Source organism: Nicotiana tomentosiformis, chromosome 3, assembly GCF_000390325.3.
Source record: "Nicotiana tomentosiformis chromosome 3, ASM39032v3, whole genome shotgun sequence".
In the NCBI taxonomy this organism is placed as follows: domain Eukaryota; kingdom Viridiplantae; phylum Streptophyta; class Magnoliopsida; order Solanales; family Solanaceae; genus Nicotiana; species Nicotiana tomentosiformis.
Window position 1 is genome coordinate 74,544,289 of NC_090814.1, and position 16,797 is coordinate 74,561,085.

A 16,797-nucleotide genomic window follows, 5' to 3' on the forward strand; every position below is an offset into this window, starting at 1 on the left:
GAATTAGTGTGGAAAAATAGAAAAAGAATGAGAACACAGATGAAAGAACTTTAGGCATGTTTGCCAGAAGTTTGGCTTGTAAAGGACAAGTTCAGACACTTGTGCATAAAGTTCCAGTCAGGCATTTATGCATGAAGTTAAGGCATATGCAACTGAATTTCAGGCACTCATGCATGAAGTTCAAGCATATATCACTGAGCTTCACGCATGTATGAACAAATGTTTGCCCTAGGAATTAAACAACAACTTATTGTTTAAATTTCAACAATCCAACACACAATTCAATGCCCAAATTTACTCCAAACGAGCTTAAATTTAAAACTTAAATTTTCATATAGAAAATTCATGAACCACTTCTTCAACCTTGCAATAATGGTGATTTTAATTCTAAAACCCCTTATCTAGCTATAGATTTTAAAAAGTTGACTGCGCCTTAAGGGGTCGTTTGGTACCAGGAATAAGGTGGGATAAAAGGATAAATTTATACCGTCAACCAAATACGGTATAAATTTAATCCCAGACTTAATTCAAGATGTCTCATCTTATCCCATCAAACTTGGGATTATTTTATCCCACCTCCCAAATGGTATTTAAAAGGCGTTTCTGGGGCGAGCCCCGGGGCGATGGTGTGGGGCGAAAGTCTCAAGAAGCGTATGCCCCGCAATTTGGGGCGTACGCCCGGGCATTCGGGGCACGTTTTTTTAGTAAGGAGTAAGCCCCAGAGACTTTTTCAAATTAAAATAAAATTTGTTGAATTAGTCATTCATATAATATCCAAATTCTCAAAAGTCAGTTTGGTAATTACTCTAAAGGTTTAAAAAGGAACTCAAAAGTATTAAATTTAAAAGTAAAGATCTTTTTTATTGATTTAAGCCCTAATTCATGGTTTTTTCAATTTTTTATCTTGTCCGCTAGTCTGCTAATATCTTCCAAAAGCAACGAATATTTAATTTTTTTTACAAATACAAAGAGAACCACATTCTTCTTCATAGTAGCAAATTCAAAGTTCAAATTGCAGGTTAATCATCCTTTTTGTTCCTCCATATAGAAAACTTTATTCTTTGACTCAAATTACTTGTGCTTGTAAGTAACGTATAATAGATTGTTTTGATTAGTTTTTTGTGGGGATAGAGCACACATATATATAGTTTTCTTCAATATTTATGCAATTTTACATGTTTATAAATATTTACTGTCATTATATTATTTTATAAAATATTAAAAACTAAATACCTATGGGGCTTACGCCCCGCTGAGGCATATGTAAAACGCCTCGCCTTACGCCCACGCCTTTTAAAACACTACTATAAATTAGTCTTGTGATTATAATCCTGGAATTATACTTCCGGAATAATTTTATTGTGTACCAAATGACCCCTAAATGACGTTGTACATATAGGCTCTTCGATTATTGGGTCATTGGACAATCCTCTGGCCTGGTTTATTCAGCTAATTGTATCGATTTGGGCCTGTCTTGTCACTTGTGGACTAGTTCACAAGGGAACGCTCAAGTCACTTTTCGAGGTCCTTGAGTTTGGGTCAAATACTTTCATTTTCTGAAAAGAAATGAGTTGGTAGTACTATTGTTATGAAAATATTATATTGTGGATGTCAATTCATTACTTCGCTATAGATAATCTTCCTGAAGAAAATTATCTATTTAGTACTCTGTTGAAGTTTATCTACAAACAGCTGATGCAGGCAGGTTGCAAGCAACTCAATGAAATGATTTGCAACAGCTTCTTATTAAACAAGCAGGTTGCAAGCAGCTCATGCAGACAGCTTACAAGCAGCTAAGCAAAGCCTTGCAGCTGCTTCCTGAAAAGCCTCGCAACTGCTTCCTTTCTTCTATAAATAAAGGAGTTTTCAATTCATTATGAACATAAGTTTGAAAGTTGAATAATATATCAGTTTCTCTCTATACTTGTCTTCGATTTATTTACTTTACAGTCTTTATTTATAACACATTATCAGCACGAGACTCTGCCATTTTGAGCACTTACTTTGAATTTAATTTCTATTTCAGTGTTCATCTCCGATGTAAGGCGACGCTCTTACATCTGTGGTTAGATCTTGTTCATTCCAAGCATCATAAGGCAGAGTGTCCTTGAGGTGATGAGCTTTTCTTCTTGGCGGCAGTGATGTGGATATCACTTGCGTCTGGAGTGGCCAAAATTGTGTAAAGTAATTTGAGCCTTTTGCTTATATTTAGTTTAATATATTTACATCGCTTGCTTGGTTATATGCTACGTATACAGTACCTATTTTGGTTTTTTATGCATCCTAATTATCTTAATAAAGGATTATAAAGTGGATAACATTGTTAGATCTACTTAAACTCCAGCAGAGTTTACAAGAAATATACAACCACCAGAAGTGGTTATATTTCGTATATCTTATTGTAACTAAATTTTATTAACCACCAGAAGTGGTATATGCCTATGACCACCAGAAGTGATAATTTAAGTTTTCTATTATTACAATTGAAGATAAGTTAGAGAAAATTTCTCTATATTACTTGCATGCCTCGATTTGCTCCAGAAGTAGCATTATCTTAAAAGAGGTTCTAAGCCATCACACAATTTGGTGTGATTACTGCACGTTCAGATAATTATGTTCCGTTCCCAGAAGGATGAAAACTTTTGCTAAATATTAATCCATTCCCTGAAGTGAATGTGACAATACTAATAAAGCGCGTAAATATGAATGCGCTTTTGATGTAAATATATAACAATTCACCTCCAGAAGAGGGAATATGTACTCAATATTTTGTATTTTAAATTTGTTCCTGAAGAAGTAACACAATTGAAATTTCCTCCTGAAGTAGGAAAATATTATGAAGAGGTGTTTTCTTGTACTTAAACAATTGTTTTATATTGTTTATTTGATTATGATTTTCTCTTATGATACCAGAAGTGTCTGAACAATATTTGATAGTACAAAATGTATCAACAACTCCTGAAGAGCTAACTGTTTGTTTAGAAGACACATGACACCCGTAGTGTCTGATAAATATTAGGTTGTGGATAATAAACGAAGGCTCTCGAAGAGCTTATATATAAATATGTCATTCATATTATATGATTATGGTCAAAACATATGTTGTAGTAAATCTGAAGTTTACTAATACAAATGGTTATAATATTGAGACTACACTGATTGGAAGATTGAAAATCTTTATGTTTCCATACTCATAGGGGGTAAAATAATATGTATGTGAGAAATTACCCGCCTTATTCTTTAATTTTGTACTACATCATGTATCACAGTAAAACAGAAGTTTACTAATGCAAAAGTTTATGCCATAGTAAACCAGAAGTTTGCTAAGAGATAACACATACCATGATAAACATGAAGTTTTCATTTTTCATTTTTAAATGAGCTATTTGATAATTCAGATAAGCATATACTGAAGAACTAGAAGATTCTTCAAGAATTCTCCTATTTTGCTTATTCTCATAATAAATTGATTATACCAGCTAAAGTTGGGACTAAAACCCCTGATTCTGAAATATATAAAAGGTGAATATAGGCTCATTCACCTATCATGTGAACCACTTATAGATGCATATATGAGATGGTTACATGTATGTTTATTGTCAACCTGTAGTTTGGCATTTGAAATTGCTTTTCCTAATTAAGAGCATAATTTTCAGATTATGAAATCAAGATAGTTCATCTTGATAATGATGGTTTAGCATTGAATACCTCCTATTAATGGCTAAACTATTGTTTGTGAGAACAAAGCTTCATGTGTTAGTCAAAATATTTTTTAAATTGCATATAGCAACACTTGTATGCATCAGACCAACAATATATGATATGTCATCCCCTCACAATTGGTTTAGGATCAGAAACTAAATATTTTTACTATCTAATAACTTTTGATCCGTGGTATATGATTAATTTCTCTACCACAAAGTACAAAGATAGGTTTTCCAAAGAAATTTTGGGATATATGTTAGTTTTTCTAACATTAGGGGGATGGAATAAGCAGTTGAAAAATATGTTATATGAATCGAATTATCATTAGTATGATCCTTACTTAGAAGATAATTCAAGTCAAATACCAGAAGCATTTGCTGATCCAAAATTAAATATCATATTTCAGCTACAAATGCTCCTATTAAAATTAAAATCCCTGAAGGATGGAGTTTACTGTACGCATGAAGCGTGGTAGACAAATCGGTTCCAAAGGTAACAATCCTTGAAAAGGATAGGAGCAAATGATCAAAATGATCATAATGAGGAGGAAATAATCTCTAGAAGAGCCCACGACATAATATTTCATGAAACTCCTGAAGAAGTTCAGGTACCCGAAAATAAAGAAAGTGATGAGATCTTAACAAGTTATCTCACTTGCGAACTGATATGAAATGATCGTCGACAATGTATTTGATACAATATAGTGCACAATATTGTAAAAGATTGTGAGGATCGGACCAACAGTCTAGACACTTGAAGATGTCATGCCATTTAGATACAAATCATAACCTATATGACTCATTTGATTAAATCTATATGAAGATCCCTGAAGGATTTAAAATGCCTGAAGCATATAGTTCAAAGTCTCGAGAAATATACTCGATCAGATTACAAAGGTCTTTGTGCGTTTTAAAGGAATCGGGGCGCATATGGTATAATCGTCTCAGAGCATATTTGCTAAAAGAAGGTTACATAAGTGATATTATTTGTCCATGTGTTTTTATAATGAAAATATCATTAGAATTTGTTATACATGTTGTTTATGTTGATGATATAAATCTTGTTGGAACTCTAGAAGAGCTCCAAAAGGCAATTGAATATCTTAAGAAAGAATTTGAGATGAAAGATCTTGGAAAGACAAAGCTTTGTCTTGGACTGCAAATTGAACATTTAGCAGACGGGATATTTATGCATCAATCTGCCTATACAGAAAGGGTCTTAAAACTCTTTTACATGGACAAAGCGCACCCATTGAGTACACCAATGGTTGTTCGATCACTTGAAGTGAATAGGGACCAGTTCCGACCTCCAAAAGAGGATGATGAACTTCTTGGTCCTGAAACACCCTATCTCAGTACAATTGATGCACTTATGTATCTTGCTAATGCTACAAGGCCTCACATAGCATTTTCTGTTAATTTACTAGCAAGATATAGCTCTTCTCCTACACGGAGATATTGGAATGGGATTAAGCATATTTTACGATATTTAAAGGGAACTCTTGACATGGGTTTGTTTTATGCTAAAAAAGGTAGTGCAAATCTTGTTGGTTATGCAGATGCAAGTTATTTATCTAATCCCTATAAAGCTCGATCTCAAACCGGGTACGTATTTATATGTGGAGGTACTGTCATATCATGGCGCTCCACAAAGCAATCAATTGTTGCTACTTCTTCAAATCATGCTGAGATAATAGTTATTCATAAAGCAAGTAGGGAATGCGTATGGTTGAGATCAGTGATTCATTTTATTCAAGAAAAATATGGTTTGGAATGTGATAAAAAAAATCCACAATTTTATACAAAGACAACGCTGCATGCATAGCCCAATTAAAGGGAAGATTTATAAAAAGGAGATAGAACGCAGCACATTTCACCAAAATTATTCTACACATATGATCTTCAGAAAAATGGTGACATCGATGTGCAACAAATCCGTTCAAGTGATAATCCAGCAGATCTGTTCACTAAATCTTTGCCAAATTCAACTTTTGAGAAGATGGTATACAAGATTGGAATGCGGAGACTCAAATATTTGAAACAAGATTTTCATCAGGAGGAGTGAAATACGTGATGTACTCTTTTTTCTTTACTAAGTTTTTTCTCATAGGGTTTTTCTCTTAAGATTTTTAATGAGGCATCTAAAAATGCGTATTACTAAATATGTGTACTCTTTTTCCATCACTAGGATTTTTTCCATTGGGTTTTTCCTAGTAAGGTTTTAACGAGGCACATTATCTTTTAATGAACATCCAAGGGGGAGTGTTATGAAAATATTATATTGTGGATGTCCATTCATTACTCCGCTATAGATAATCTTCCTGAATAAGATTATCCATTTAATACTCTGTTGAAGTTTATCTACAAGCAGCTGATGCAGGCAGGTTGCAAGCAACGCAATGAAATAATTTGCAGCAGCTTGTTATTAAACAGGCAGGTTGCAAGCAGCTCATGCAAACAACTTACAAGCAGCTAAGCAAAGCCTTGCAGCTGCTTCCTGAAAAGCCTCGCAGCTGCTTCCTTTCTTCTATAAATAGAAGAGTTTTCAGTTCATTATGAACATAAGTTTGAAAGTTGAATAATATATCAGTTTCTCTCTATACTTATCTTCGATTTATTTACTTTACATTCTTGGGCAAAAGTCCAAATATGCCCTTATACTATACAAAATTGAGCACATTTGCCCTTCGTTAATACTTTAGCTCAAATATGCCCTTACCGTCACATAGTTGGTCCATATATGCCCTTAGAGTTACACAGTTGGCCCATATATGCCCTTTTCGAAACGGAATTCACCAAACTAATTAGCTTTTTCGTTAATTATATTAAAGTGTATTACAAACACTATTTTATTTTTATTAATACTTTTTTTTCTTTACCTTTCTCTTTTCTTTCTTCTTTTTTCTTTTCTTCTTTTTTTCTTTTTTCTTTTCCTCTTATCTGTTTCCTCCATTACTGATGTCTTCTCCATTTTCGTCACCAATTTCACTTGATAAAACTCATGAATTCCAATTACTAAGAAAATTCTCTCATAAGGTAATCAAGTTTCAATTTCACTGGCCCTCTAAATAAACGAAATTAAATTATTTCAAAAATTATGGTTTAAACTTTAAAATAATAAAAACATCCCAACCTTTAACAATACTCAAAAGACCAAAATATTTAAATTATTTTCAGAAAGATAATTTAATGATTAAAAGCCTACAGTTCAAGTTGTAGTATTATAAATTTGAGTTGTTAGTCTTTTTTCATCTTTTTCGGCTGGACATTTTCTATTTTTTATTAACTATGTAAATTAAGGGTGTACATGGAACATGTTGGTTTGGTTTTTATCAAAACCAAACCAAACCAATTATATCTGTTTGGATTGTTCGGTTTTGTTAGATTTTTTGAGTTTTTGTTACAAAAATATTATTTCAATCTTACTTTGTTAAAATTTTTAGAACTAAATATATGTTCAGTAAAAATTAAAAAATTGACAAACATATGATCTATAAAAATATTCTTATGGGAGAATTTTCTTAGATCATCAGTTTTGTCAAGTGAAATTGGTGATGAAAATGGAGAAGACCTCAGTAATAGAGGAAATCGGATAAGGGAGAAAGAAAAAAGAAACGAAAGAGAAGAAAAGAAAAAAGAAGAAAGAAAAGAGAAAGGTAAAGAAAAAAAAAGTACTAATAAAAAGGAAATAGTGTTTGTAATACACTTAAATACAATTAACAAAAGAGCTAATTAGTTTGAGTGAATTCCGTTTCGAAAAGGGCATATATGGGTCAACTGTGTAACTCTAAGGGCATATATGGACCAACTATGTGACGGTAAGGGCATATTTGAGCTAAAATATTAACGAAGGACAAATGTGCTCAATGCTCAATTTCGTATACTATAAGGGCATATTTGGACTTTTTCCGTACATTCTTTATTTATAACAACTATAAGTTTTTTACCATTTTATATTTGATAAATGTTACTCCCACCAAATCCAAAGTAGTCAAACATTCAAAAAATTTAAACTGATGATCAAAGTTCAGGTTTCCTTTCATTTATTCTATTCTATTAGAGACAAAAAGGAAAAAGGTACAATTTCGTATGGGGTTTAATCAGAATAAAGAAATTCAATGGTGGCTTGCATCTTAATTTATAATATCCAGAAATCTCGACTTTGTATGAATTCTGTTATATTCAAGACTCTTCTTTGCTTTTTCCTTTTTGCGATTCTTTTCTTTTTTCCATTTAAATAAATAACAAAAACAAAACAGATTTCTGGATATTATAAACGGATCCTTATTGATTGAATAAATTGGCAGAACGGCCAGAACCTGCTTGCTTTACGTAATCTTCACATAGCTTCTTATGCCTTTATTCTGAGAAAAATCTGAGCACCTAAACTAGTTTCATTGACTTCTCTTCTTTTCAATTTTCAGTTTCTTATTATTCCTATTAGTTTTTCGATTGAGTTTTAGTTAGCATTTAGACATAGGTTTGGTTGAAACTTAAAAAGAGATTTTTTAAAGTTGTGTTTGGACATGCATTTTACTATAAAAATTGAAGTTTTGTTAGTGGAAGAAAGATTTTTGGTCATTTTTGAAACTTGAAACTGATCAAATTTCATGATCAAATAATATTTTCAATTTTTTTGGAAAAAAATTAAAAAAAAAAATGTCCAAACTGGAGCATTGGTGGTTGTGTCTTCTCAATGTTCAGTAAGCTGATAGAGTTGCATCTCATTTAAATAGGATCATTTTATGCCTCGAAACCATAAGGCTATTTTGTACTGTGTACAATGTAGTATAAAGGAAGTAATACAATGTAGGAGTTTGGACATAAAAATTATAATTTTTAAAAAAAAAAATAGTATTTATATATATATTATATTAAAAGGAGGGTAGTGAAACATGAACTTAAGCCAAGTGGCATATGCCATATTGAGAAAATATCACTTGGCACATTTGAGACAAAATCAAAAGACAAATCTAATCTATATATTTATATCTATATCATATATCATATATAGATCCAATCATCGATTTTCCTTTTATATTAGCTAAAACATGAAAGTAAAAAAATAAATAAAAATTCACAATAGTAAAATAATACAAAAATATACAAAGACGCAAATTGAGATAACCGGTGATTATTTGTACATTCGGGCAAGTTAAAATATAAATAAAGTGAATACATTTACTTAAGATATTAAAGATTTGGTGACTTTGAAAATTGAAAAAACCTCAAGTTGCAATTTTTTTTACATAAAATACACAAAATCATTTATAAGCAAAGAAAAATAATTAAATAATAATTAAAATATATAAATGTAATAACAAGAATAATGAGGTTATATTAATGTTGACAAATTGGAAAAACGAATATTTTATACATAAATAATTTTTTCATAAAATGATAGTGAAAACATTGTTGCATCAATTTGATTTTTTATGATTAATATGTGAATTGAGAATTGTTAGGTTAAATTTGAAAGTATGAGATGGTTTTTGAAAATATGGCCCAGTTGAGAAAATAGAAGAATAAGATATATTTGACTTTGACATGACATTTTTTTTTGAAATATGATAAGAAAATCATATTTAGGAATACAAGCAATAGAGTCAAAGTTACTATTAAAATAATTTTTAATTTATTATTTGTATTATATTAGAATAATGTGATAAAAAAAACCACGTGACAATGTTAATAATATTAAGTATTGAATATATAATAACAAAATAAGGAATAAATAGAGAAAAAATCATTTTTTTTATCATAAAGAAAAAAGAAGGATAAAACTTATTTAATTTTGATATGAGAAAGTTTTTTTTTAAAGTATGATTAGAAAGGTCATGATGTGGATAAGGCCACCGTCACGATCCCAAAATTCACTATAGGTCATGATGGTGCCTAACATCGTCGTCAGGCAAGCCAACGTTGATTTATCAATTTATTTACTCATTTTGTTACTTTCGAAATCATAATCTCCATGACTTAAATAGTATTAAATGGAATTTACAAGGTAAGATGATAATAACTCCGTGAACTACAATAACGAACAACCAGTAGGAACCCCCAAAATTCGGTGTCACAAGTGCATGAGCATTTTCTAAGGAGTACAATAATAATACAACATCTGTTCTGAATGCAATAAGACTGAATAAAATAAACAGTACAATGGAGACTCGGTGGACTACGATGCCTAGCCTGAAATGCAGGTCGCATAAAGTCTCTTTAACATTGCGCATATGCGCCAAGGTGATCATCAAATGAATCTGTCAGATCGTCCACATTTAGTGCAGAAGTGCAGCATGAGTACGTAAATCAACGCGTACCCAGTAAGAATTTAGCCTAACCCCGCAGAAGTAGTGATGGGGTCGACATCAACACCTACTAAAGGTCCAATAAAATAATATAATAAAACGTGAGTAGATATGAAGCATACGAAAATGATGGGGTGAATTTGTAAGTTACATAATCTTCCAATTACTTCTTTTAAAGAATGAATTTTTAAATCTTGTATTCTACCTTAACAACTCAGAAAATGTCAAGTGCCATTATCAAATAAATAAGGAATACCATATAAAACGTCGGGCATTATTGGAAGGTTTATCTCTTGAATATTCGGGCTAATAGCGTTTTAACGCACGATTTCCGCCGAGGTCATTCGACCCGATCCAGAATAATATGTACACTGCCGAGGGGCGTGCGTCACGAACCATAGATGCATCTATATACTGCCGAGGCGGTCGGCCCGCTCCACAAGAAAGGAAGGAAGTTACTAAATTACGAGACACGTGTTTACAATACAGTATATGAGCACGAAATGAATATAATCTTTACCATTTCTCAAATAACTCGTCCACAACTCACAGTGTTAAGGCTTGGCCTAGTGTATATATATTTATTTCTAAATCAATTTCAATTATCACTTCAATTAATTAAGCCAGCAGAATGAGTTCAAATAATTCAATCATTACATGATACAGTCCTAAGTCTACCCGAACATAAACATGCTTTAGCTACGTACGGACTCTCGTCACCTCGTGCGTACGTAGTACCCACAACAAATTGCACATAATAAGAAATATCACATAGGGGTAGTTTCCCCTTCACAAGGTTAGACACGAGACTTACCTTGCTCTGAAGTTCCAAAACCTGGTCCAAAGCCTCTCTAATACCTCAAACCAAAGCCCGTCGATCCAAAACTATTCAAACAATATGCAAACCAATTAAAATATACTCTAATAGCCATAATTAATCAATTTAAAATGATTCCCAACTCCGCTCAAAGCCAACAAAGACATCCCTCGGGGCCACGTGCCCGGATTTCCAAAATTTTCGTAGATAAACTTTACCCATAACACCACGAACTAAAATATATAACTTATCCCAAATTTCATGTCCAATTTCGTGGTCAAATTCCAAAAAAAAAAACAAATTCTAGGTTTTCTACCAAAAATTCTAAATTTTTACTAATATCCATGTTTAAATACATATACAAACCATGAATTTAACTTGTAATAGATGGAAGTCATTTACCTTGTGTTGCTTGATGAAAATCTCCCCTTGAAACTCTCCAAAATCGTCCCAACCAAGTAAAAATGAAAGAGAATGGGCCAAATTCCGTTTTTATAAAAAACATCACTGCCCAACGATATTTTCGCATCTACAGAACATGAGCCGCTTCTGCGGCACAGAGTCCGCTTCTGTGGCTCCCTTCAGGCCCCTCAACCTCCGCATCTGCGGCCCCTCCAACGCTTCTGCGCCTTCGCTTCTGGTGCTCCTCATGCGCAAGTGCGGTTCCGCTTCTGGGGAACTCGACCGCATTTGCGGAACTCGACCGCATCTGCGGTCCCAGCCTCCCCAGCCATTCCGTTTCTGCGCTCAAGGACGCCGCATCTGTGCCACCATATATGCGGAAATGGTCTCGCACCTGCGCTACTGCCCAGCTCGCCCAGAACCGCTTCTGCGACCCTCTTGGTCGTTCTGTGGCTCCGCACCTGCGGCCAAAACCTCGTAGGTGCGGTTACACCAGATATGCTGCCACTAGAAATTTTATAAGGCCAAATTCTCACTCTAATTCATTCCGAATCAAACCCGAGGCCTCCGGGACCCAATCCAAACACACCAACGCATCCCAAAATATGACATAGACTTAGTCGAAGCTTCAAATCACGCCAAACAACATCAAAACTACGAATCGACGATCAAATCCCTTCTTTAAACTTTTAAACCTTTAAACTTCGACGAACGCATCCGATTCATATCAAAATATTTCGGAATGACGTCAAACTTTACGCACAAGTCACAAATCACGATACGAACCTATTCCAAGGCTCGGAATCCCAAACGGACATCGATAATATCAAAATCCACTTCAAATCCTTTAAAATACCAACCTTCCATAATAAGCGCCGAAATGCTTCCGGATCACCCGATACTTAACCCGGACATACGCCCAAGTCCGAAGTCTTCACACGAACCTATTGGAACCTTCAGATCCCAATTTCGAGGTCGTTTACTCAAAAGTCAAGTCATAGTCAATTCATCCAACTTAAAGCTTCCGAAATTAAAATTCTCTTCCCAAATCAACTCTGAACTTCCCAATATTGAATTCCGACCACACGTACGAGTCACAATACCTGAAGTGAAATTACTCAAGGTCTCAAACCGCTGAACGACATGCTAGACCTCAAAACGACCGTTCGGGTTGTTACAGCCACATAACAAAAGTTTAATAGATAAAAAATTAAAATATTAAAATAATAATAAATTAGATGCGAGGATATTTATACCAAGAATTAGGTTAGAAAATAAAATAAAGTAAATATATAATACGTAATAATATTATTAATAAATTTAAATAATTTAATAATTTCGAGTATTAATTTAAAATAAAATAAAATAAATATTTATTTCAAGATTAAAAAATCACAGATCGATCTATATTATATTAAAGGATATAAATCGATAATGATATTAAACAAAGAGTCAAGTTAATGAAAACATGAAATACTATATATTAGTTAAATTAATATCAATAATTAAAATTTTAAAAATAGAAGGGAAAGGCAATTTGAACTTGAGATAAGATTAAAATTATGGTAAAAATGCTCAAACTATGGATAGGACCACAAAATTAAAGTTTTACTAAACATTAAAATAAAAATTGGATAACAAATTAAAATTAAAAAACACATTATAAATATCTCATGTAGGTAATTTTACTAACGAAAATTAAAGTCAAATTTGTATCCTAAAACTAAAAGAGAAAGAGAATTTAATTGCACGTGATACAAAAAATAATTATAAGAAAATTCAATAGATTTAAAATTTAATAATAAAAAAATATTTATTAATATTTTAAACTAATTCAAAGTTATAACTTAAAATAAAATGTGAAGTAAAATATTAATGTAAAAAACTAATTAAAAATTCATAGTAGGGAAGAGGATGTATAAAGAAGAAAATAGAGATAGTGTGAGAATATTTATACTTTGAATTAATTTAAGGATAAGTATATTAAGTAATTAAATAATACTAAAATATATTATTGATATATTTAAATGATGAAAGAGTTATGAGTAAGAGGATATAAGTACAAAATATATTAAATTTCAGGAATAAAAAAATATATTTATATATGATTATGAGGGTAATAAGCAAGATATTAAGTAAATTGGTAATCTAATAAAAGATCACATGAATATAACGTTATTAAGCAATAAATAATGACATAACTATAAGCAAAGATTAAAGAGATTTGTTTTGGGTGAAAATATAGAAGGATAAGACTTATTCGATTTTGAGGTGAAACATAAGTGATAGTAAGAATTTCGTTAAAACAAATGCTCAAACAATGTAATGTAAGTACTAAATCAAGGGGTTGGATTGTTACAAATATATATATATATATATATATATATATATATATATATATATATATATATATATATATATATATATATATATATATATATATATATTATCTCGAATGTTTAAATTTTAAGGTAATTTGCATATAATTCAAATAGCTCAAATTATAATTTGATATTTGTGTCCGCGCATCGCATGGGTACCAATACTAGTTTGGAATTAAGTTGAAAAATGATATTTGGAATTTGAAATTATATTTGGACATGCATTTCACTTGAAAAAATATTACAGTTTTATGAGTGGAGAATTTATTTTTTTTGAAAGGTTTTTGAAAACTCATTTTCAAAAAATTTCAAAAAACTTACAAAATTTTATAGACAAATACATTGTCGAAAGAAATTTTATAGACAAACGAGTCTAATATAGTATAAAGGAAGTAGATCTATTTCTGCTCGATTAAAAAAAGAAGTTTTGCTGTTTTTCTTTTTGCTTATATATTTACCAATTCAAGAGAAATTAAATTCAAGTAACTGTTATGAGTCATATTTGCCTTAGACTATCTCCAACCCAACGCTATTTTTGACGCCAAACGCTATTTTAGTTTAAGATTTGGTGTTTTGGTACTCCAATCCAACACCATTTCTTACACTATTTTGGTGTGTGAAACTGTGAATAGTGTTACACCAAAATTGGTGTAAAACTATTTATGTAATATTAATTATATATTTTAATTTTGGTGTATAATTTTTTATAAATTAATTTTTGTATATTTTATTTTTATATAAAATTATAAGTTATAATTGTATAAAATTTATAACCATAAAAAAAATAAAAAGTGCAAATCTGAAATATAATATGTTATTAATAAATAACACAATGTTCATTAAATAACTTAAAAATAAATATTTAATATAGTAGCGACTGACATATTAAAATTGAAAATACATTAAATAATATAATGGGATGAGAAAATTACAACAATAATCTAGTACTCTGGTAGGTCGCTTCTAGATCCACCAATATCATTAAAATATTTAAGTGTATGGGACAAATGATTGTTGTGGTTGTGGCTATTGAAATTATTGACTTCTTTTATCCATTATTCATTTTTGTTCTTGTTGAATAAATTCACAAATATTTGGATCATCAATAGAATCTAAATTCGACAATAAAATTTTATTTTTTTCTTTAAATTCTTTTAGTTTCAAAGCTCTATCTTTAATCTCCATATTTTTTGCACTTCGTAATGCATTAATAGACCATTTATGGGAGCAACATACTAATCATGTAAGTTGAATATTTATGTAAAAATTAAACTAAATTTTAGCATTAATTATATCTTATCAGTGATTTTATTTTTATTTAAGTTATCCATTAATATGTATAATATAATCTTATAATTTATATTATTTAAAGATTTATGGTATAAAATAATTTTATATTAAATGCTTATATAAGAAAGAAATATGAATTATATGGGATGAATATGTAAAAAGGAAAAAAGAAAGGATTTGTTTTATGAAATAAAAAAATAAATTTAAATAAAAGAAAATAATATAATATAGAATAGAGAGAAAAATATAAAAAAAATACTCTTTTTTGATGTAAAAAATAATGTAGTGGGTTAGAGTCAATTTGCACTATTTTGATGTAAAAAATTGTACTAGGGTTGGAGATGCTCTTAGGATACCCGTTAATGCCCCAAGTTGAATCATAAGACTTTTTGTCTCTTGGAGTACTTATAAGGTCCTTTATGCCTTCAGGGCATTTGAGTCAACAACTTTTTGCCTCAAAATTTGAGGGTGTTTCTAAGGCCATTCTGTTGCCAAATTTATGTTTTAGGCCTTTGCTAAATTTCTATATATCATGTGTTCAGAGCGGAGCTAGGCGGACAGAAAGTAATTCAGTCGAACCCTTCGTCGAAAATATTTATATATAGTGTATATGGTTAATTTTTTTGCCAAGAAGAAAATTACATTATATGTATATGATTAATATTTTTTTATGTATATATTAGGTATTAAATCCGCCTAATTTATTTACATATTTATTTTTATATTTTTTCAATCTCATCGGTGAAATTTTGCTTCCGCTGTGTGTCGTTTAAAAGGTAGACTGATATATTCCATGCGAAGTGGCTGGGTTATGTACAGTCAGATGGCAGCTCAAAATCTCAGTATTTGTATGGAATGAAACCTGAGCAAATGACATGGTCAAACAAGGCCTCTCCTTGTATTGCGTATCAATAAATATGCATGCATTAAATATCCTAGGTTTCCAACCAATCCAAATTGTTTAATTAAAACTGAATGTTTAATTAAACGACGGTTAAGCTACACCAATTGCATTTCCAAGAAGATAATGCAATGTTGTAAAGTAGTACTAGTATTACTTAATAATTACAGGCATTGTGTGTCGGACTGGTAAAGCTAAATAGTACTTCCTCCGATTTTTTAGTTATCATAATTATTAAAAAATAATTGGTCTAATATACTTGTTATTAGAAAATTAAAAAGAATTAATTATTATTTTCACCTTTACCCTTACACTAATAAATATAAAAAGAAATATTTGACATATATAGTAAAGGCAAGGATAGTAATAATAAATTGAGATTAACGAATAAACAAGAATAAATTATACTTTTAATTAATATTTTATTAAGAATGTGCAAAAATAAAATATGACAATAAAAAGGACAAGAGAAAATAGTTTTGTTTACCCTTAAAATCGGATAACAATTAAATTTGTAAGTAATTTTAAGGATACACGGATTGATTTGATACAAAACGATAAATTAAGTCAAATTGAACAAATAAAGATAAGATGGATTCAAACCACACAAGGAGGATAATTTCAGCCTTAATGAAATATTCGCCCTCGATCAGGGCTCGCTACGGCCAACACAGATGAACAAAAGAAAGAGCTAATAACATAAAAAGTATTAATATATTGCTTAGAATGCGTGTTACCGTGTGTTTAATGAATTATCAGACCCTCTTTATATAGTAGGGGAATCCTACTCTATGTACAACTCTATAAAGGTAAAAACTCCTCCGATCAACTGATTGTCGGTTCTTCACTGATACGTGCCGAGATCTCCGCCGTGATATCCGACCAGTCACGGATATTACAGTCTTCCGTTGGCCGTGCTCGATTACCTCACAATATTCTTCGAAGTCGTTCAACGGTAAGTCCGGTTCCGAACCATGACCCTGATATTCTCGAG